Source organism: Lepidochelys olivacea (genome assembly GCF_965140295.1).
Source record: "Lepidochelys olivacea isolate rLepOli2 genome assembly, chromosome: 3".
Classification (NCBI taxonomy): domain Eukaryota; kingdom Metazoa; phylum Chordata; order Testudines; family Cheloniidae; genus Lepidochelys; species Lepidochelys olivacea.
This window is the reverse complement of record NC_140413.1, coordinates 172428590-172453648: the sequence shown is the minus strand read 5'-3', so window position 1 is coordinate 172453648 and position 25059 is coordinate 172428590.

The window sequence follows — 25059 nt, the reverse complement described above, 5'->3', positions numbered from 1 at the left end:
TAGAAACTTAGTATTACTCCCATAGTCCCATTTAAAATCTCCTTCGCTGAAGCTGGAAGATTTTCTTTAGACAGGCAGAGAAGCCAGACTCTCCAAGTTTCCACTCCTTAATTTCTTATGGACTCCAGTCTTGGTGGTACAGTGTTTATAAGAAAGGTTGTCTGGCTTCCACAGCACAGAAGCAGGAAGCGGGTTTCTGCTGAGCACAGGATAACTAAGAGAGGCCAGACTCCTGAAAATGTACTCCAGATAAATACAGTAGCCTGATTCTGATCTTATTTACACTAATGTACATCAGGAGTAGAGTTATAAAATTGGGGCCTGACTCGCCACTCTATTACTCATTTTGCACCAGTCTGGCTTCATTGTAACCACGGAGTTACACTGGTGTAAAACTAGAACAATGCAGTTGTGAATCAGGCCTGTATAAAGCAGATGTGTATAAAACTGTTGGTAAGGTCATAATCTTGACCACTGGTCCTAATTCTTCTGTCTGTTAAACCAATGTAACTAAGGCATAATTCCACTGACTTCAGTAGAGTTACGCCATTATAAAACAATGCAAGTGAAAGCAGAACCAGACCCACTGTTCTAAGGGGTACATGTGTACTTTTATTTTATGGTTCCATTTTTTTTAAAAGCCATTAGAGCTTAGTCATGGTTATGGATAAAATCCAGTGAGACAGAGACAGATTTCTTTTTAAATAAGAAAAGTAGCACTAGACATATAATAGATCTCATTTTGCAACATGGATGGAAAACTAAGAAAATAAACATTTGCTGCAGAATTTGTGTTTTGTTTTTCTCTTTTTTTAGGATGAAAATAATGTAGCATGTGGGCCATCCTCTCTCTACTAGGTTGTTCCAAACTTACAGACTTTCGAGAGCTTCTGAGCTGGACTCTTGGAAGAGGTGAGGAGCTGGAAACTGGGCTCTTGCTCATCTGAACCTCATCCCCCATTTCATGGACAGATTTGGGAACCTCTGAGGATCTCTGGCAAATGAGGACTGAGTGAATCACTCAGGAATCACTCCAACAGAGAGATCTATCCCAGCACATTTATTAGCATGGATGTCACTGAAAAGAACTGTCAGCAGGAGTATGGCGTAAATCTCAGATGCCTAAAAGGAACTCTACCAACATCAGTCACAAACAGTCCCAACTACCCCTCTTGTCTTGGCTCCATCCAGTGAAGACACCTCAGGACTGGGGGATAGGTCCAGAGAGTAGCGTGAGCAGCAGGTTCTGTTTAGCCTGCACTGTATGTAAGAATCAGCAATAGACCAAAGGGACCTCATGCTCAGGCTACTCTCTGGACCTACCCCCCAGGTCCTGAGTTCAAGTTCTGTTTGGGCTTTCTTGGTCCCCTGCAGCAACTACACAAGCCTTCTACTGTAGACTGCACAGTCCTTTCTCAAACAGCAGACATCTACTCCAGGGGTTCTCAAACTCCATTGCACTGTGACCCCCTGCTGACAACAAAAAATACTACAGGACCCCAGGAAGGGGGACCGAAGCCCGCCTGAGCCCCACCACCCCAGTTGCAGGGGCCAAAGCCTGAGCCCCACCACCCTGGGCTGCAGGGGGAGCGGGCAAAGTCAAAGCCCAAATGCTTTAGCCTCAGGCAGAGGGCCTGTAACCTGAGCCCTGCCACCCAGGGCTGAAGCCCTCAGACTTTGGCCCCGGGCCCCAGCAAGTCTAAACCAGTCCTGGTGACCCCATTAAAATGGGGTTGCAACTCACTTTGGGGTCCCGACCCACAGTTTGAGAACTGCTGCTCTATTCCAATCAGAGGACAGCTGGCAGCAGAAAGTAGGGCAGGTTTTTTGGTTATTTTTTTGGTCAGCTCTTTAGCCATCCATGGCTCTGGTGGGTGGAGAGGCCAACTTTTCCCACCCAACCAGGACTCAGGGGGTAGGACCAGCCTTCATAGCACTGTTGCTACTGTTCCATGGAGTAGGGGCTCCACGGTAGGTATACAAATGATCTTTTAACAACTACTGCTAAAATCTCATGCCATAGAGTAGTTGCAATCTAAATAGGGAAGAAGAAGAAAAAAAAAAAGTACTTGGGTGTCATTGACTGGATACTGAAGCCAACAAAAGTCAGGATTCTCCATTGTCTTATACCTTACAGTCATTTATACCTACACAAAGTGAATTTAACATGTTCCCATTCTGATACAGCTAGTATTATGCAGAGGGGTAAAAGGTAGTGGTGAATTACATTCAAGATGTCTTTCTTGAAGCTGTAGACCCCAAGTTGCTGCTCCCATGCTCCTAACAAGCACATCTCACAGCTAGAACATACACAGGATTCACTTTTGGATTAATATTTAACCTGCTTAAAGAATGGAAAGAGTTTTTGATAAATGGAATGGCCCAGTTGTACATAATACACTGACAGCTGGAAGTGTAACCATGTTGACGGCCCTTGTTTAATAACCTCAGTACGAACTAGACAAGGTTTCTTCCCATCATTCCCGGTTAATAAACACACACAGAGCTGGCATTCCTCCCCCCCCCAAAAAAAATGCAAAAATGAATACAATGGACAACACAGTTTCTTGCCCAGACCTCAATAAGAGATTTTCTCTTGAATTAAAAGCCTGATTCAGCTCCCAAAAATCATAGCTAACTCTCAATATTTATCTGTGTGTTTTATCACTTTCAGTTTTGTTTTTTTTAATATCCATTTATGGCAGGAGAACAATACAGTGTAGATTGATGAGGCTCATGTATGTATGTAGACTCTTCATATTTCTCTCATGGTCTAAGACCCAAATCCTGAGTGCAGCCTAAATGAAAAAGTATCTAGCTGGCTAGTCTAAATCCAGAGTAATCGGGCCGGGTTCTGTGAAGATCAGCAGGAGAAAAGGAATTCTACTTCTCTAGGCCATTGACCTGAGGGGAATGAATTGTATCTCCAGCTGCCTCCTCACCACACAGAGATTCTTAGACTCACAGACTCTTTGAGTAAGGAGTCAGAGTGGACTGGTGTCAGGGAGAGGGGAGTCTATCTACTATCTTCCACATGGGAAAGGAGGAAATCTCCATCCTTCAATTCAGTGCATTCCTAGGAAAAGCCTAGACAAAAAGGCTTAGGAAAAGCCTAAACAACGCCAATCCATTGATGTCAACACAGTTTAACTATCACTATAGTATCTACTATCTCCTGATTTATAGTGCAATGAGATCAGAATCAAGCTCTCCTATTTAGGGTCCACAATCACATCTAAGGGCTTGTCTATACGAACATTTAGTTCGCAGCAAACTGGGGAATGATCTATCCTGCACTAACCTGCCATGGATTAACTGTCTGTGTGGACCCTGTTGACATGTTTAGTGGTGTGGTGGTCATCCCTCCCCCTCTGGGTCGGAGGGAGGATACACTGCTTCACTATGATGTTGGGATGGCTGCCTAGTATCCCTAGCAAATAGGTGTTAGCATCCCGGCCAGTCCAATAGGGCTAACCTCCCCGCCCAATAGTCAATGGGCTCTGGCTGTTAGACAGGAACAGGGCCTCCCAGGAGTCCATATGCTCTGGTCCCGAGCCCGGGGTACAGCAGGCAACAGTCTATAGTCTCTGGGCCCTTTAAGCAGTGGCACACCAATCTGGAGTCAATCAGCTCTGAGGCCATTAGGCAAGGGCAGAACAAATCCAGGAATCAATTAGCTCTGAGCTCTGGAAGCAGAGGCAGAGCAAACCCTGGAGTCAATCCGCTCTGAGTCTTTAATGAAGGGGCAGAGCAAACACCCAGGAGTCAATTAGGCTGTGGAGTTTATAAGCAGGGGGCAGAGCAAGCACCCAGGGCCCTGTGTCCTAATTCTGGCGGATAACCAATAAACACAGGCCTCTTGACCTGGCAAGGGGAGGTTGCCATCCCAGGGGTTAGCGTTGCGGGGGAGGGAGTCCAGGCCCACCCTCCTCACTGGGCCCGAACCAAGACCTTAACAGTGGCGGAGTGGTTCACCACTGGGTCAGTGGGGAATCCAGCCGCAACATACCAACTGTGCTTCAGGTAGCATTACAGCCAGACTGAAGTTGGCTGTCCCTGGGCCACTTCCTGCCCTCCCCTCAGGGTGTACCTGGAACCCTGGGGCATCTTCGGTCTCATCCAGGTAGGTGGCCAGCGGTAGTCCTGGCAGGTCCATGGCAGACACAGGTTCCCCAGCGGGCAGGGCATCACTTGGCTCGGCAGGCTAGGTCGGCGGGAGGTCACCCCGCCTCACTACAACATGCATTAACAGTTGATTAGTGTGCTTTCATCTAGTCCACTTTTAAATGGGATTAATCAAAGTGCATTAACTGTTGATGCACATCAACAGGGTCCACAGAGACAGTTAATCCACGGAAGTCTAGTGCAGGATAGAGTCACACCCCAATTTGCTGAGAGTTAATTATTCAGGTAGATAAACCTGAAAGTTTGAGTGAGCTCATTCTAACCTCACAAAAAATGTGAGATTTTGATACTGTACAGTTTGCCAAAATGCCACATGTGCACATCTCATAAACAGAAATGAATCCACCGTGCCTCCATTTCATGGTGTGCTTGTCCATATGTTCCATATTTAACAGTGTTAGAAATAACTGCTCAGGCGAATGCTACCTAAAGGCCACGAAAAGAGAAAACCCTAAGAAGGGATTAAGGGGGACATAAAATCATGAGGTGCACTCATTTTTTCTCAACACGGCAAGAGCAACATAATTTGACTAGCACAGATATCTAAGCACACCTTTTCTATTTAATCAGCACAGCTTTCAATGAAAAAGAGCAGATACTTTTACTCAGTCTCTCTCACCTCCCCCATACACATGGGGATGAGTTTTGCATTTAGTTCTGAGAGTGGCTAGTTCCATGGTCACCTATATTTAAATCTATATAAATGATCTATCCCTATTACATGTTAAATGAAACATTAAGACACCAACATGTGTTGGCAGCCCTAAAGGGCTGTGCTAATCTATTGGGATGAAATTTCATGGGAAAAATAGTTTCAAACAAAGTTGCAATCATCTCACTGCCCAAAACATACACGTTTGAAGAATGTTGGCTTTGGCACTGAAGTCTGAAAAGTTCAGAATTTTGAACTTTATCTGAATCAAAACAAATATTTTGAGTTATTCATTTTTTTAAAAAAAATAGGATAATTTTGGAGTGAAACAAAGATTATTTTGCATTCAGAAGCATTTCTATTTTTGAGCTTTAAAGGCAACCTAGTGACATCTCCTGAAATACTAATATCCAGAAAATATCCTCCAGAAAAACTTTGACATAGAGGAGTTGCCGAGAATATTCCTAATGTTCTGAAGGGAAATAGCATGAGCTAGTGGATAGAGCATTGGAGTAGCACACAGGAGACCACTAGCCTGCTGGGTGACATTGGGCAAATCATGAAAATTCCCTATGCCTCAGTTTCCCCATCCATAAAATGGGAAGAATTACCTCCTTTGTCAAGTGTTTTGAGATCTACAGATGCAAAATGCTACATACAAAGTAACACTGTTTTATTAAACAGTCTAAAACAATGCTTCTACTCATTATTGTAATTGGTACGTAATAATATAGTGATGGGCATTTCAGAAATATGTAGACAGTAATGTTGTAAGTACAATTGGTTTTCCACCAAATGTTCAGAAAATCCACAAAAGTAAAAGTCACAAATTAATCATAAATTGGAAAAATGGATCCTAATTGTATAATAAAAACCAAAAGAAACATAGCAGCAAAAATACCTAGGAAAATTTCATGGGAATTATTACATTTTGTTCCTGGATTGAGATACCTCTTCTTCTTCAGCTCACAAACCCCCATTCCTTAGCAGTTTTCCCAGGAATATTCAGAGTTAAGGTGCTCTGGGATGACATGATTACATCTCCTTTTTATAACGGGACCACAACTCTTCCTTGGCACAGATATCTAAGCACACTTTTTCTATTGAATCAGCACAGTTTTCAATGAAAAAGAGCAGGTTTATTATTTTCTGAGAGATAGAAGAAAGTTGTCCAAAGCCAGAGAAGATATGCTATATGGCCAATATTGTAAAAATGTTGTTCTAATTTGCTGCTCTCTGACATACCAGTCTCAGAACCCTCCTCTGACCACTTCAAAACTCGAAGAGTTACAGTAGGATATGGCTCTTTGATGATGAGGACACACACTTGCATTTGTTAACACTACTTCTGGTTATTAACAATTTATTTTATCACCGTGTATGGAGTCTACAAGATTATTGTGGATAATTATCCAAGGAGAAAATAAAAACAGTATGTACCTGGTTTCCACCACATCAGACACTGAAGTCTTGTTATCTAAAAAGGGACTAGGTGCTGAAATCTTTCAGTCAGCCTGGAAAAGCTAAATACAATTTCCGAAAATGACCATTTCCATGCATGATGGTTTACAGATCTTTTAGTGCTCCATTACAAAAATTAATGTTGCATGAACAAATGCAGTCCCAGTAAATAGGCAGTGACTGTCCCTTCCATTGCAATCATTGAAGCATATCAACAGATAGTTTAGTCTTTGATGGAAGGCAGCTGCTGAATCCTCTCCCCCTGCACTGACTCACAATATAACATTACTAGGAAAAATGTAGTCACATTTTCTTGCGACAACACCTGGAGCGGCATATATGTAATATACTGAAAAGAGGCGAGGGAACACTGGAAGTTGTAATTACAATGTTCAAGTGAATATGAAGTCTTGAAATGCCTGAAGTCAGAGTTTAAAAATAAGTTATAGGAAACTTCATATATTGCATGATTTAATGCACAAAATATGAGAAGGTAAGGTAGGGTATGACTGTCCAAGCTACTCTATGAGTAGGTACCCTGCAGCGTAGACAGAGGTTGGAAATGAATGAATCTCTGCAGATACACTTGAACCTTCTCTAAACTATGAAAACTAGTATATTTAGCAAATACATTAGCTAACACAGACTAATTAACATGTTGCTAAAGACAGCTTAGCACATATTAGACAGTTTGGGGTGTTTGTTTGTTTGTTGGTTTTTGGTTTTTTTTTAAAGCATGGCTTGGAGATTTGAGTTTAACTAATTCAAGCTACCAACTAGAACTACTGAAATTGGCTCCTTCCACCACCACCTCTTCCCCCCCTTTTCTAATCAATGGTTACGTTTTTTGCTTTCTCTATTCACCCCTCCCCCATTACACTACAGGAGGCCTGACCACCTTCTTAATTGAAAGTCTTCGCAGTCTTGTTTTGGAAGGAGGGACAACTCATGGTAAGAGAGGAGATGAGGGAAGGCTGCCTGTGGGGAAATACAAAAGGAGTACTTGTGGCACCATAGAAACTAACCAGTTTATTTGAGCATAAGCTTTCGTGAGCTACAGCTCACTTCTTTTTGCAAATACAGACTATCACCGCTGCTACTCTGAAACCTGTGGGGAAATAGATTCACCAGTTTCCCAGAGTTGTGAGCTTCCCAGCCCACATTTGAACTTTTGTGAGTCTGAACTTAGATTTGCAAGCAGGTTGAATCGCATACCCAAGTCTTGGACTAAGTAGGCTTGAGGATCAGTGTGAACACTGCACACAAATCTAGTCTATTTTTTGTTTAATATACAGCATAAGTTAAATTACTGTTCGCCGTGTGCAACAAACTGAACCTTTTAAAATTACCAGAAAGCAGAAATGCTTATACAGGTTTCATTCAGACATGGGCAGCTGGACCTGGAATTTAAAACTCTCAGTCTACTGGATCCACATCACAAACCTTTCCCAGAGGAATATGCACAAGCTTGAAAGGTTTACAGCTATAGATTTCATTCCAAAGTTTCATCTAATCTCATGGCTTCTTTAAAAATTCTGCCCACTTTGTGTGATTTTTTTCTGTTGCTATGCATGTTTGCAAATTCCACCATCTTTTCCGCAGCATTTTGTGCAACTTTTCATTGGTTTGTGTGACAATTATTTGAAAAACTACAGAGGTGAGAAGCACATTTACATTTTTCTGAACCCAATGTAGATCCAAAATTAACTTGTTTCACTTTCAGTAGAAATTATTTCCATTGCATAGTCTAAATAGTATTCAGACACCAATGAGTAATCAGATAGAATAACCACTTGGTAGCCAAAAAAAGATTTAAATATGTTAACATTAAAGAGAGCCTCCACAATCCATTCATATATCTTCTATAGTATATTATGTTGCTTCCAATGCCTGGTTAGCTGTATTCATATATGACTAGGTGTAATTGAGATACATCTCCATGTTTTCTTACAAAAAAATGGGTATACAGTAAATGGAAAATTTCCAAAATGATTTTGATAAAAAATGGTGAAAATAGTGTGGAAAAGTTCATGAAAACTGGGTCAATTTTGAACCAGGTAAAATGGGCATACCTTAGAAATTTCAGTAAACTGTTTTCCCATTTTTCTACCATGTCTGTGTGGATGTGTTCCAGGCTGAGGCAGTCTGGGATAGCTTCCCAGAGCTTCTTAGAATACTCTGATGCAAACCTGGCGAGACAATACGGTAGGTGTGGATATTCAAACACACTTGACACGCAGTCGTGGCATGAATGAAGCTGCATACTCAACCATGTTTCTTAACTGAGTGTGTCATGAATAGGGTTGACCAAACAAACAAGGCTGCACCTGTAGTGTAGGTGTGACCCTAATGAACACCAACACTGAACAATATTATTTACAACTGGACACTACTTCTACTCGCAATGAGCGCACTTAGGTGCCTCTGATATCCACAGAACCCCCACTCAGCAGCTGCCCAAGCCTGCAGGCACCTAAACCTTGTAGATATTAAAATCCCCTAAATTTCAGGTAGCTGTGCATATGCCCAGCTGCTAAGTCCTGAGACCACTGACCAGCTCAGCTCCTATCTCACGCCTAAGCCCAGAAGGGATTCATAAACTAGGTTTCCCCCCTCCCCTGTCTTGCCACAATCCAGTAGGCCTGCTCTAAGCACATGTAACCCCCCACAAGAGACAAGACGATGACACAAGTGTGAAATCACTGTTCCACATGAGGCAGAGAAGGGACTTGAATCTAGGGCTTCTACAGTGTGAGCGAATACTCCAACCATGGAGCTAATGGATAAAAGACTGACCTGATTTAGGTACTCAACTCCAGGAGAGGGGTCATGGTTGTGAATCCTGAATGGAGACAGGTGCCTAAGTTCCTTGGAGTGGCAGGGCTTTGGCCACACTCATCTCCTCAACATTTCCTACTGGGTAGCATAAGCAGCTCTCTGCTCAGCTTGCAGACTTCTGTGAATCCCTTTTTAGGTGCCTAACTATCACCTGCATTGTGTGGAGACCCTGGACACCTAACTCAGAGTGGTGAATTCCATTAGGTGACCTGGCACCTCAAAGTTGGGCACTGCAACACCTAAGTCCTTGAGAATCAAGCCCTTATTTATTGCATCAGCCTTGTAAGTGCTGCCTCTTTCCCCTTTTCTAGTACAGACATTGATGCTCAACACACCAAATGTTTGAAAGCACCTACATTCATAATAGATCTGACTGCACCTCAGAGGAAAATGATTATTGATTATCTTATTGATAATTCTACTCTATCATATACCCTAAAATGTGTGTTAACTTTTTATGCGAAACAATCTGTTCCAGCTTGTATTTACTTTTGATGCTCCGAGTAAGTTTCCCAGACCCGAAGAGGAGCTCAGTGTAAGCACAAAAGGTTGTCTCTCTCACCAACAGAAGGTTGGTCCAATAAAAGATATGACCTCACTTACCTTGTCTCTCTAATATCCTGGCACAGACACTGCTACAAAACATTGCATACACATAGCTACTATGTTCACCACTACAACTGGCAAACACCTGAGTGTCCGGGCAACAAAATGGCAGATGACATTAATGGTTGAGAAATGCAAAGTAATGCACATTGGAAAACATAATCCCAACTATACATATAAAATGATGGGGTCTAAATTAGCTGTTACCACTCAAGAAAAAGACCTTAGAGTCATTGTGGATAATTCTTTGAAAACATCCACTCAATGTGCAGCAGAAGTCAAAAAAGTGAACACAATGTTGGGAATCATTAGGAAAGGGATAGATAACAAGACAGAAAATATCATATTGCCTGTATATAAATCCATGGTATGCCCACATCTTGAATGCTATATGTAGATGTGGTTGCCCCATCTCAAAAAAGATATATTGGAATTGGAAAAGGTTCAGAAAAGGGGGAAAAATGAATAGGGTTATGAAACAGCTTCCATATGAGAAGAGATTAATAAGTCTGGGACTTTTCAGCTTGGAAAATAAATGACTAAGGGGGGATATGTAAGAGTTCTATAAAATCACGACTGGTGTTGAGAAAGTAAATAAGGAAATATTATTTACTCCTTCTCATAACACATGAACTAGAGGTCACCAAATGAAATTAATAGGCAGCAGGTTTAAAACAAACAAAAGGAAGTATTTTTTTTCACACAATGCACAGTCAACCTGTGGAACTCCTTGCCAGAGAATGTTGTGAAGGCCAAGACTATAACAGGGTTAAAAAAAAGAACTAGGTAAGTTCCTGGAGGATAGGTCCATCAGTCGCTATTAGCCAGGATGGGCAGGGATGCAAAACCATGCTCTGAACCTCTGTTTGCCACAACTGGGAATGGGAGACAGGGAATGGATCACTTCATGATCATCTGTTCTGTTAATTTCCTCTGAAGCACCTGGGATTGGCCACTGTCAGAAGACAAGATACTGGGCTAGATGGACCACTGGTCTGACCCAGGATGGCCATTCCTAGGAGTCTTATTTAATATCAAAACTAACACTGGTGATTTGGAAACTCCATTTTTCCATCTCTTAACAAAATACTCCTGTCATGCAGGTGCTAATTTGCAATTTCTATTGCAGTATTTTTCATTGTTTTCCTGTCACCGTTCAAGCACAGGTTTTGAGTTATTATGGTTTCATTCAAATCCAGTGGTATCACATGACTTTTAATGTCTATGACTGACTTAACTGAACTCCTATGGCTAATTAGTCTGTTAGTCATTACTTCAATGAGATAGTGTATGTTTAAGCAACCTTAAGACAGCACACTTGTCCCTCCCCAACCTGTTCTGATTAAAAGTAGGAAAACCTTGTTCAAGGGACTATGTATAGTGGCAGGTTATCTGTACACAGGGACATCTGAACCGCTCTTCCACCATTAAGGTTTGATGCTTTCTGAGGCTCCTGTCCCAGAAAACCTACAGAGCAGGGTCTCTGACATTTTAAGAGAGCTAGACAATTTTCAGCTTATGCTCCCACAGAGCTCTGTGGATCCAGATTAATGTTCACCACCAGCTCTAATATGGCCTGAGGATGTGTCAACAGACTGCACTTCCTGCTGGGAAGGGGTAGTAAAATGATATGGTGGAATTTCCAAAAGTGCTCATTATTGGCCTAACTCTGTTCCCAGGAAGAATAAATAACCATTTTGAAAAATGTGACAAATTTTCTTGCACTAATTTTAGCAGCGTCAGTCTCTTGTCTGTTCTCCACTAGCTGTGAGGGAAAAAAGTGCACTTACAGAGCATTATTAAACTGACCACAAAAGTGCAGACCCAGTGATAAATGAAACATATCAAAGCCAGGCAGAGGAAACAGAATACCTTCAAAAGAGACTCCCTTTTTTGGAGAGGGTAAACCATACAGTGCTTCACCCTATCCAACAGAAAAATGAGCAACTACAGTAAGATACAATCATTGGGTCAATTCTCTTCTCAAACATTTATCTGAAGACACAATTTGGCCATAAATGTAGCTATTAGAGGATAGAGCTATCCATAGACAATAGAAGTTGAAGTAAGGGGAACTTATTCTCTTTTCATTACTCAGGTTTCACAAAACTGCAATTCCATTGATGTAAACCAAACTATTCTTGATTTACACTGCTGTGAGAAGATAACGTGCTGCTTACCTGGGATGCTGCAGACCACGAGGACTACTAATTTGCATCCCCAGTACAATTATTTTGAAACCATTTCCTCTCCCAGCAATTTGCTTTGGAAGTTGATCTATTAGAGATGGCCAACAAATTTTGGCGAATAATTTATTTACCAAAAAATGCACCTTCACTCAACCTGCAAGTATCTGTGAATTCACGTTGAGTTTACCAATACTTTTCGCATAACTGAAAATCAAAATGGTTGCATAATATGGTAGTGCCCTCTTTAGAACAGTGGTGAGAGCACTCAACTGTGATGTAGAAGGGCCTTGGTGTAATTCCCCTCTGCCTACTCAGGAGAAGAGATTTGAACTTGGATCTCTCTCTTGCTCAAATAAATTGGTTAGTCTCTAAGGTGCCACAAGTACTCCTCCCTTATAGGAGATGCCTATAGCCTCTGAGCTAAGTGATGTTCTGGTACAGGGCTCTCTCAGCCTTTCATGTTGAAGCTGTTCCACTGCCTATCACTAATTAATAGTCATTGAACCAGAGACTTGAGTCTCCAACCTATCAGGAGAGTACCCTAACACCTGGGCTATCGAGTCATTCCCACTCTCTTTTCCTGGCCCTGTCACTATTCACAGCAACAATTCGTAGTCACTCTTCCTCCCTCCCCCATTCTGTGAATCTCATCCGCCTTTGCTTTTGCTGAAATGACCAAAATTAAAAACAAACAAAACATTTCATTTGACCTGCCTCAAAATGTTTTCCAATTTTTCAATTCACCAAAAGTTTTGAAAAAAAAAATTGTTTTCGTTTGACCATTCCCCCCCCCAATTTTTGATAATTGCCAGCCAACCAAAAAGCCATTATTTGCATAGCTCTATATCTAATATACCTCCAAGGTGGAAGGACATTCACCCCATACAAGGTGTCTGCCATAAAAACTAATTGGCGGCCATAAATCATCTTGGTATCATGAATAAAATAAGCTTTTATTTAACTTCATAAAGTTGAACCTGTGTTTGCAAGTTTGCTAAGGCAGAAGAGATTTAATGCTAGGCTTTAAGTTGTAAGGATTCTGTTGGATATTTCACATTACATGATACATGACAAGCCTGACACAACCCAGACTGATCTAACCTGATTACTCCAAGGTTAAAATTTATTCCTGCAGAGGATTAACATCTGCTTCTAATCATAAGGAGATATTCTGATCAGAACGTGCTGATTATCACTTTCAAGGAGAAGAAAGAGCTAGGTTTGTTTTAGGCAAATCTGTTAATTATAGTGCTGTCATGAATAGCAAGGTTGTTGAATAGGGTTTTAATTGTATGCCTGAGGGCCAAGTTTATTTATTTATTTATTTTAGTCATGCATTGAGTAAATAAATATTCCTGTATGCATACAGGGCAAAAATTAGGAAAGGAAGAAAAAAAAAGGAGTTCTCTCTCTTTTGCAGCCCACAAAAGTAACCTCTGCAAAATGGATTTCAGGAATGCAGCTGAATACTCACATCTTTACATAATTGCAGGCAAAAATCAGTGACTTAGAAACACAGTTACTCAGATGTACATCTCAAATACATTGTGTGTGTGCAAAAAAAGTGGGTTCAAATTTTCTCAAGGGCAGAGTCCCTTCTGTGGTCTTTGCACCTGCAGTAAAAATGGGGTTCAAAAATATGGGTGCAAATTTTGTGGGTGCTAATTGTTCTCACGGAAACTGATGCCAGGCCTCAGCCCTTTTAACAATGCACCATAGGAGAAGGTCTAGACTACATCCAAGACAACACACCCACACAGGGATGTGAGGGGGAGTAATAAAGCCGCTGCACTCCTGCATGAGCTTTATGGACCTTGGGTCTAGCCATTCAGAAGGAGGGCTACTTGTTCACTGGGTAGAGAGGGTAAGAGAATGGCAAAACTTTGGCTCCACCACTGCTACTCCTTTCCCAAGTAGCTGAATCAGGGCAGCATGTGTGGGATGGGAATGGGGATAGTAATGTAGTTACTGTTTTACAAGAGCAAAGAAGAGGAAGCATGGGAGGAATTGGGCCTCAGAGGTGTCTTCTGAGTCACCATGTCTTCTTAGGCTACTCCTCCTGGGGTAGCGCAGCTTGCACGCCACACATCTTGTTCAAGACTGTGCCTGAAACCACAAAGTAACCTTTATTAATATGGGATCTTCAGGCTTGACCCTGTGAAGTATGTGAGTAACTTTACTCAGATGAGTAGTCTCATCGCTGTCACTTGAATTATTTATGTGCATGAAATTACTCACATGTTGTTTGTAGTGTTGTAGCTGGGTTGGTCCCAGGATATGAGACACACAAGGAGGGTGAGCCAATATATTTTATTAAGCCAACTTCTGTTGGGAGGAAAAAAACCTTTCCCAGACCTGAAGAAGATCTCTGTGGAAGTTTGTCTCTCTCTCACCAACAAAAGATGCTTCATTAAAAAAAATATGTATATATTACCATCTACCCACCTTGTCTTACTCACATGTGAGTGTTTGCAGGGACTGGGCTCTTGAAATGGTCTATAATTGATGATGTATTTATTTATTCATTGCTTTCTATTTACATGTAAAGTTTTAAAACGGTTTTTAATGGGCTGATTGAGGATTTGTATTGCAAAGACCAACATCACCCCCTTTCCAGGTTTCTATTACTCTATAAGATGGTTCACATTATTATAAAAATTGGATTTCCATATTTTAAGGAATTATAGGATCATTTTGTAAATTGGATTAGAATGAAGTGGCTTAACATTCTTTAGTAGTTTTACACAATAAAGACATCATTGTAGGAATCTATGGGTCAATTGAATGTTTACATTGAACTTCCCTGACCACCCAGAAAGGACGTTGAACAAAGTGTTAAGCAGTAGCTTGTACATATAGAATTATGGTCTTTTTTCAATTGCTTCAATGAGATGTAACAATATATTACCTGAGTTACAAAATTGTAACCTGTATAATTGTAACACTGCAGCCCTCACCATAAAAATATAAAACTTCAGTGAACTTTGCTGATGTGTACACTGTATAGTCTTATTCTCAACTTCAGTAAGGGCCCCCGGTCCCATCCCTACAATATTACTCAGTATATTTAGCCAACAGTTATCTGGAAGCCTTGGGCTGAGCTAATCTGCTGAGCTGACTCATTTAACTGTAAAATGAGTTTGAAGATCAATGCATGATAAGCTCCATATACAAGAATCTTTTCTACCCAGGCACAAATACAGAGCAATAACAAACTAATTAACTTGACCAAAAATAATATGCAGATGTTACATCTGCAGTTTCAACTGCATTGTAGCTAAATTAGCGGAACACAGATTTATGAGTGTTTAAACTCTGAGATTTAGCAGGATATCCCTTTACACAACTACTCTGATAATTACTTATAAAAATTTAACTAGCAAATAAGCAAAAGATGATTCTCAACTCTTTTACCATTGAAAACTGTATGACTCTTGCTGGCTGGCACCAAACTCCCGCCCGTCTCCCCCCCTCCGTCGCCCCCCGCCCACCCCCGTTCCCCCAAAAAACCAAAAACAAACACATTTGAAGATTGAGGATTGAAAGGAAATCTTTTTGCCCTTTTACATTAGTAAAAGATGGGTTCTAGAACCCTTTAAAAACTTTTTCAAGACTAAGTGTTAGTCAAGCCAATTTGTGAATTCAGTGAAAAGCTGTAAGCCCATGTCTGTTTTTTCTAATACTATCCACTTTGAGTTTTATGTGCCCACCTTGTTAACATCAACTAATGCTGACTAAACTAAAGCTAGCTAAATTTTAATATGATCTTTGTTTAGTCCTTTGTATGCAAACACTTACATGCTAAACACTTTTAAAGGTTTTTAGTTTTGCTCTGTAAATATTTGACTATTAAGATGAAAGATTTAATCATACCCATGTTTTAATTACCTTTCTTTTAAAAATTTGCCTTTATCTTTTACTTATCTCTTTCTATTGTTTGAGGTGTCAGAAAATAAGATGTTGTTCGAACGGGTGGAGTTTGACCTTTACCTCTGCAACTCTTAATTACCAATCAATTCAAATGAAATTAACAGGAAACCTGAGAGACATAGCTATGTTTTTAAGGAAATGCACTGTCCTTGTGTACCTTGACAGAACACAAATTGGTAAGTACATGATTTTTCTGTATGATTATGTCTTATGCAAACTGGCGAGAGCTGAAACTCTGGAGCATCCAGTTCCTTAAAAAAAAAAAAAAATTATGTTGTTTATAGGTTTCAAGGCAACTGATCTGAATAACTGGATACGTTCACTCTTCATCCCCTACTCCTAAGCATCAACCAGTACGGATACTCCAGAACTGTAAGGATACATGGGGAGATTTTCAAAGCTACTATTGGCAATTAGGTACCTAATTTCCACTTACTTTCAATAGAAGTTAGGATCCTCGCTGCTATTAATGCCTTTGAAAAATCTCATTCACATTTAATGAGAAAAAATAGGTTAAAAACGGGAAGCAAGAAAAGATAAAAATATTCAATGAACTATCCCTCCCTCCCCCCATGTCTTTTTCAAAAAATGGTGAGTTTTGTGTTTTTGAAAGGTGCTGGATTGACAGCCCAGGAAAAAGGAGTCCTCTGTCTAAGCACAAAAAGGTACGATATGGGCTAGATGCTATCCCGAACAGCTCTGGTAAGCTACATCAACCTTGACCTGTACGGGCCATATCAGTCTCCAGCCCTTCAGTCCTTGGCTTCTCTACTTATTAAGCCTATAAGGTTGCCTAGTAGTGCCAACTGTGGTGGCAATTTCTCTGATTTCTTATATGCAACCACTTAAGTATTCCCCAGAGATTTTTAATGTTAGATTTCAACTCTTCTGTGAAACGTATACTGACTATCACACTGGCTAGTTATGTTAACAAAGTATTTGATCTTCGGCTAGATGGGTTAAGGATCATAAGAACTGTAAAACCCATCATAAAAAATGCTAGATTATTTTTCTGAAAATAATATTTCTATTATGGTGACCTCAAGAATTATGCTGGCAAATTAGGTAAAGGAACACACTCATCAATTCTATGCAAGCAAATGTGGGGTTTTACATGGGCAAGCAGATTAATTTTGTAAGTGTATTAATAGAGGCCCTTTCAAAATTTACTCCAGAGAGACTAAACTACTGAATAGGGAGAGCTCATTCTGTACATTCCATTATCCCACTGCACAAAATATATCCATATAGCTGTCAATGCCACCCGTTTATCTGATCGTGCTCATATTAGTTTAGAGATAATAGACATATATAGAGGCACCTTTAGATGACACATGCATGCATCTCTCCAATGGGAGAATTTTTTCACTCTAAGAAGTAAAAATATTCTCCGGCCTTGGTGAACCATGAATCCAAAACTATTTCATATGTAGGCTAATACAAAAGATTGTAGTAGAATAAAATTAAGCTTTACTTCTATGAATCAGCATTGCTCCCCTGATTTTTAACAGAGTTAGGCCAATTTAAACTAGCTGAGGATCTGGCCCACCATGTGGAAATATCTATATTTGGTTTGCTGCATTACCCAATTAAGCAGTTACTATGCCACTGGTCTAAGAAACTTTATCAGTAGAAGTCATTACATTAACGTTTCCTTTCCTGTCTAAATATGTTTAATTGCACTTTGGGTTTGCCTGACGTGACAACATGGTATCAAGGATGTAGGATGGCAGATCATTTCTCTGTTTGTTGAGTTTTATTGAAACGGCACTGAATGATGACAAATGGATATTACATGAAGTTTTACATCAACTCGGCATATAAAAGCTAAAAAGAAAAAATGCCATCTCAGAACTGGTTTCCTTTACAGCAGCACTGATAACCAATTTTTAACGTAGCCGCATACAAGCAAAATCAAATTTTAACAGAGACTCCTGGATTTTTCCAATTCAGATGTCAGCACCCTTGCTTCTTTTTTTTAAAACGACAAGTTAAACATTTGCATTTTCTCTTTTAGAGAACACTCAGATGCCTTGTTTGGCTGGTTTGAAAGAGAACATTGTTTCAAGCAGTGCCGAGCCCTGACCTGACTCAGGCAGTGCCCTGACATAAATAAATGAGTAGCAACTAGCGATAGTGCAACAAACACCTATAAAAGGGGAGGAAAAAAGGCCTTCATGGAAATGAGAGAACTGTTGTGTGCAACTTTCTAAACCCTAACCAAGGGAAGCATTTGGTGTGTTGTTTCTGAGAACTCAACGCTAGAAGTCTTGGTTACAGACCCCACTTTTTATTGATGCCATATTGTCTCAAAGGCACTAGCGCCGCTGGGAAAAGAAACTAGTCTTCCTGGCCTTAATTATAAGGATATCTTTCTAGAAGCGGGAAACTGGTCACCCCATCTTTAGGAGTTTAAAAGCAAGAGGAACACCCACCGATACACCCTTTAATGCTACCCTGTAGTGACATGTGGAAAAGAAAAACTGAATATGCCTTTAAACTGATTTTAATCTAATCCAGAGCCACAAACACGATTATGCACCCGTCATAATTGTATAGTTTTATTGCACAGTGTCACTTTAGGGCAGCTTTGGGTGCCTTGACTGTGTGGTTTCCAGACATTAACTTGTTTGGATTTCTTTTAAGTTTAACTCTGAATTTCCTGGGATTGTACATCCTACATAAATTTATCATTCTAGACATGGCAAAATGATAACTGAAAGTGTTAGTCCCAGATCAAGAAAAACAGATCTAAACATGGCTTTTTTAAAATTGTGTTTTTGAGATAACTTTAATAAGTTTTAAAGGGGCTGCAAATATCTCACATCCTAAAATGCACTACACATATATAAATTTGCTATACATTTTTAATGCAGTATAACAAATACGTCTAAAGATCTATAGCTGAATGGCTAGGTATATTAACAAGTGATAACCAAGCCAGCTTTCTATTAAAAATTGATTAGCTGTGCGACAGGAATACCTAATGGTCCAAAGTGTTGGATACTGTATAGATACATAATGAAAGACAGTCCCTGACTGAGGTGCTTACCACCTAGTTATATTTACTAGCCTCCAGTCCTCCTATTGCCCTAAGGGCACAATTTATTATCCAAACACAAAAACTCAAGAAGTAACTCAAAATAAAGCTATTCCCCTGACCAAAGCAGGCTGCAGTCCCCAGAAGCATTTTTGTCCCTTGACTGATGTTCCTTCCGTTAGCCCCCTGCCGAGTCATGTGACAGGCAGGTAGCCTGTACCCCTTTTCGGTCTCTTTCACCCTGTCACATAGGGAAAGATGTTTCCAAAGATAAATTGAGTAAGGATATTCAAAAACATCCCCTCCCTGGATATTCACAACTTTAACTGTTCCACTCAGCACTGGTGAGGCCTCAGCTGGAGTGCCATGTCCTGGTTTGGGCACCACACTTTAAAAAAGATGTGGACAAATTGGAGAGGGTCCAGAGGAGAGCAAGAAAAATAATAAGAGGTTTAGAAAACCTGACCTGTGAGGAAAGTTTGAAAGAATTGGTCATGTTAAGTCCTGAGAAGGCTGAGGGGCACACAATAAACAGACTTCAAATAGGTATAAAGTTTATTATAGGGAGGACAGTGATGAATTGTTCTTTATGTCCACCAAGGATAGGACAAGGGAGATTTAGGTTAGATATAAGGGAAAACTTTCTAACTAGATGGGTAGTTCAGCACTGGAACAGGTTATCTATGGAGGGTGTGGAATCACTGGAGATTTTTAAGAACAGGTTCAGGCAAACGCCTGTCAGGGATGGTCTACCTGCCTCAGCATTGGGGGTGGGACAACGACGACTAGATGACCTAGTCCCTTCCAGCCGTACATTTTTCTGATTCTAATGAATGTCTGTGTTTCAGGACAAGTTGCCACCTGAGATTTGTTTCTAACAGACAAAGAATATCTTCTGTACAAAAACTTACAGAAGCTCACACCTCTTAGTATGTATTAGTGATCATAAGAGAACTGCTGTATTATACTATGACTGTGGGGTGTAGTTTTCAAAAACACTCATCTGCTGGCATAAATAGGAGTTTTAACAATGATGTCAGTGGAAGCAGTTAGGCCAGTGTGGAGCACTTTTGAAAATCCCACCCTGACTTTATAAATAACATTTGACATTACTATTGTTATTGTGTAATGATTTTTTTTCCAAATACAATCATATGGACATCTTTTGTCAAGACTTTGGTTTAAGAAAAATACTCAGGGTGCTATTAATCGGATTATAGGCAATGACAAATATTATTGTTAACTTGATTTCATAAAAACGATTAATCATTTGATTTAGGAAGGCTGTTATCTTAGCAAACATCCTAACTATAATAAAAATATTATGATATAATACAAAGGATGACCTGTTGTCACTGAAATGAAACCAACAAAAGTACAGATTGGTAGAACATAGAGTATCTGGTCAACAATCCTCAGTGCTGACAAATGCTGCTCTATATCCCTACCAATGAACAGCTAGAAGGGAGAGCTTTCTCCAACAACTGTTTATATTTCATCACTGAATTGGCTATTTAGCAGTGACAAAAGATCACTTAGGCCCTAGTCTTGCAATCAGATCTGCATAGATGGATCACTCTTTCCATGTGGAGCCCCACAGAAGTCCACTCATGCAGATCTGATTTAAGGATCAGGCATATAGGCAGCACATTTGCTTCACATTTCTAGTTTTCAACAAACCTCACTGCAAACTTTTGGTGAAATCCTGGCTCCAGAGAAATCAACAGCAAAACTCCTATGAACTTCACTGGGGCCAGAGTTTCACCCCTTAATGCCAAAATGTGTGTTTTATAATCAAGGAAAACTAAATGGGAGTTTTGTTCAATGAAAGAGGTGCAGTCAAGCTGAATTTATTGAAACTGAGTTAAGTAAAAGCATTGCAATTTTTATAATAAAATGACTTTTAGACTTCTGGTAGTTGGTTGTCAGTGTCTGTTCAGCAATCAGTAAGTGGATTATAGAGGGGAAGCAGTGAAACTGACTTTACATAAAGAGCTTTCAAATGAACAAGTAAACATACTGAAAAATAGAGAACTATTTTTCATTACAATTTTGATTAATTTAATTTGATTAAAATTTGATTTGATTGATTAATTTTAATTACAATTTAATGTAATTTTGGTGTTACATGCAACTACTGAAGGTACAAAAACATCAGGTAGAAATGTGATTTTTACTTTGACAGTGTCCTTTTAAGACCTGTAAAATATGTCCCCTTGTGGCTGCAGGAACCATTTGGAATCTCAAACTGGTCTGAACTCACCCTGCATGTCACATCAATATGGACCTCCTTCTTAGCTCAATTTAGGCAAACCCTTTAATATACCCATTTGACCATCTATATTCATTCTAATCTCACAAAATCCCACTTGGCAAACAGCAGCAACAGAGAAAATGTAAACCTCCCACAATCAGGGAGGACTTTACTTACTGGTTAATCTCCAACCTGTATAAACAAACACAGCTTGATCTCTGACCATTGTGGAGAATTGGAAGTTTCATGGCATTATTTAGCCAACTATGTTTGCTTTAAAGAATTACCTCATTCCATTCCCTTTTCTGTTCACCCCCATTTGCTACAACTTCTCACCATAGTCTGCATGATCTTTTTCACTACTCTAAATGTACCTTTGATCAATTCCACCAAAGGGTGGTATTCAAATTTACCTGACATGCAGATCTGAGTATTGATCCTACAATACATTGCTCATGGTGCTTTGATTTAAATACATGACCACTCAGGCACAGTAGTGAGCCTGTGCATTCCACACTGACGGCTCATGGCTTTGGTCATTTCCACAGCTTTGTCTCTATGTCAGCAATTATTATTTGTATTGCAACAGCACTTAGAGTTTCCAGTCAAGAGCACATCAGCAACTACTGAACTATTTAAAATCATATATACATTTATATCTTTTTGCAATGAAATGATCAGAGATCAAATAAAGTTGAGTCCGTCTTCGCTTCCCTTCCCCTCCCTCCTCCAAATCTCAGACAAATTATTTAGTTCATCTCAAATGCACTTATGTGCTACAATGAAATGTGGTTTTAAATATGAAAAGTTACATCAAAAGCACATGAGTAACTACTGGACAGGAAAAAGCTATTTGGCCCTAAAAGCGTGTCTCCTCTAAGTTTGTCTCAATCGCTCTCCCAGTTTTGCTATTCTTTTGCCTTAATTCCCGTCTCCCAAAACAACAAATGCCCAGCAGCCCTTCAGCCAGTACTATTGACACTGATCACTTTACTTAGCGATTTATTCTATCATGTGTGCTAGCTGCGATAAAATATTTCTGTTGAAACTTACTGTTTACCCCAATGTTGAATTTTTGCTCATTTTATTCCTGCTTTCAACCTTTCACCTTTCATTGCATTTGGTCAACTTCCTTCATAATTCTGAATGGTACATATGTTTGAAATGAGAAATCAACAATTGTCACCCTGTGCTGCATTTTTCAAGGTCAATACTATCCTACGTATGGAAATATGATTAAACATAAGCACAGTATTCTAGATGAGCTCTAACTAGAATGTGCTGTGTACACAAATATTTTATTTGGATTGCATTTTGCTACAGCCCAACATTCTGGTCCCCCCCCCCCGTTTTTTTTTAAACCGATACATTGGGCAGATGGTGTCAAGGATTCTTCTGCAACCATAACTCTTTCTGGTCAGTACACTGCATGACTGCCCCCATTTAACACATAGTATCTATTCTAGTTGCTTATATTAGATTTTCCATTTTCTTTTCTATTTTCACCCAAACTATTTGCATATCTATCATATATTATGAACAACAGAGGCTGTGGAACTAAATCCAAAGCTATCTGACCAATTAACTCTCTTTTTTGGAGAGGCTACCATTTATATTTATAGTTTTTAATTTCCTAGTTTTGTGGTAGCTTTTTAACTAGAAGTATATTATACTTTTCCATATCATTCAAGACTTAACTTATTACTTTGTACCTTCAATGCTGGATGCTGTCAATACTTTGGAAATCAAAGCATCCAATCCTCCAGGCATTGGTATCCTTGAAAAATTTCTACTTCTTCTACTAGCTATTTTTATTCAAATTATTTCAAAGTAATCCGTCAAAAAGTGAATCAACTGTGCTCCCTGATGATGTAAAATGTTTTTACAACTGGTGATAAGCTAAGTCTATAACTGGTCTAATATTGTAGCCACTTGCTGCAAATTTTCCTTAATACTGTTTTGATTTTTCCCCACTCTGCAGGCCTTGGAAAACTAGACTGGAACCAGAGATGTTAAAAATAAGAGATGGGTCAACATAAAACTATAGATCCTAACACACCCCAAAAATGGTTTGGAATCCAAATCCAGATCTGAACTTTGTGACTTGGGTCCATGCTATGTCTATTTAAAATATGAACCTCGTGTGTATTTCAGACTCCCTTTGTTAAAATACTGGGTGAAATCTTGTGCTCCTTTACTTAGGCAAAACCCCACTTTTGACTTCATTGGGAGTTCAGTATAATTAATAAAACAGAGGATCAGACCCCAAGTTTGTGATCAATCAATTCTAGAAGTTCTCCAGCCCCATTTACAATACTTCTCTTATTGCAGTGAATTAGGGAAATAATTAGCTTTTCCTAATTTTCGCTGTTTAGTGTCCTCCTTCTGCAAGCTGCTGCCAGCAGCAAAAAGGGTCAGGTCCAGTTACCTTAGAGTTCCTTCTGAAAACTTAACAAACAACTCCAGCTCAAGCCAAGAAGCCTGGAAAAAACTAACTACCCTCCTGGGCACCTTTGATAGGCAGTACTTTCCCCATACAAGCCAGGAGTCAATGTCACAAACCAAAGCAAACTCTTTTGGGAACAGAATAAACTTGGGAAAGCCAGTAATAATCAATCAACAATATCTGTTTATATCTATTAAGTAAGACTCCCACCCCACCAATGGGTCTTGGCCATAGCCTGGAACTCAGGTGGTGTGTCCCTGTAATAACCACTTCCCTCCTTTGCTACACCCTTACTCACTGTTTGTTGTTCACGGTTTCCAGAGATCAAGTTTAGGAAGATCAACCAACAGACTCTCAGGGAAGTGCTGCTCCAGAGACTCTTCTACCTATCTCAGTAGTAGAGATTATAGCTTTTACTATCTACTGGGTAGGAAACCCTCACCAGAATTCTACACCATCTGCCAGCTTTGTACTGCTTTTTGCAAAATCTTCAGAGAACATCAGTAGCATACAGGACCCAACATATAGTCTTTACTCCCAGTCATGTACTCTTCCTACCTTTACACTCCCCCCACTACACACACAGCTTTAGCTGGGCTTTGCTACCCAACCACACCAGGGTTAGGGTGATCCCTCATTCCAAACACATTTCTATGAAGTTCTTTCTTGCCTTTCGTTACTTGAGAAGGATAATAATATTGTATTATTCCCAAACTTAAAACTTAACTAAATTTTGACCAAAATGCTCTAAACATTCACATAACAGAAATGCAAATCAGGCCTGGCCCATTTGATAATTTCCCCTTGCTCACCAACTGTCAGGGTTCCCTCCCCACTCTGAACTCTAGGGTACAGATGTGGGGACCCGCATGAAAGACCCCCTACGCTTATTTCTACCAGCTTAGGTTAAAAACTTCCCCAAGGCACAAATCCTTCCTTGTCCTTGGATAAGTACTGCTGCCACCACCAAGTGGGTTAGACAAAGATTCAGGAAAAGGACCACTTAGAGTTCCTGTTTCCCCAAAATATTCTCCAAGCCCCTTCATCCCCTTTCCTGGGAAGGCTTGAGAATAATCTACCAACCAGATAAGTAAAGAAGGTGAGCACAGACCAGACCCTTGGGTTTTTAGGACACTAAAAACCAATCAGATTCTTAAAAAACAGAACTTTATTAGAAAAAAAAATAAGTAAAAGAAGCACATCTGTAAAATCAGGATGGGAGGTAATTTTACAGGGTAATAAGACTTAAAACACAGAGGATTCCTCCCTAGGCAAAACTTCAAAGTTACAAAAAACAGGGATAAACCTCCCTCTTAGCACAGGGAAAATTCACAAGCTAAAATAAAAGATAATCTAATGCATTCCTTGCTATTACTTACTATTTCTATAATATTATATGTATCATTTCCATAGGAGGTGGATTACTTGCTTGGTCTCTCTCTTTGTCTTGGAGAGAAC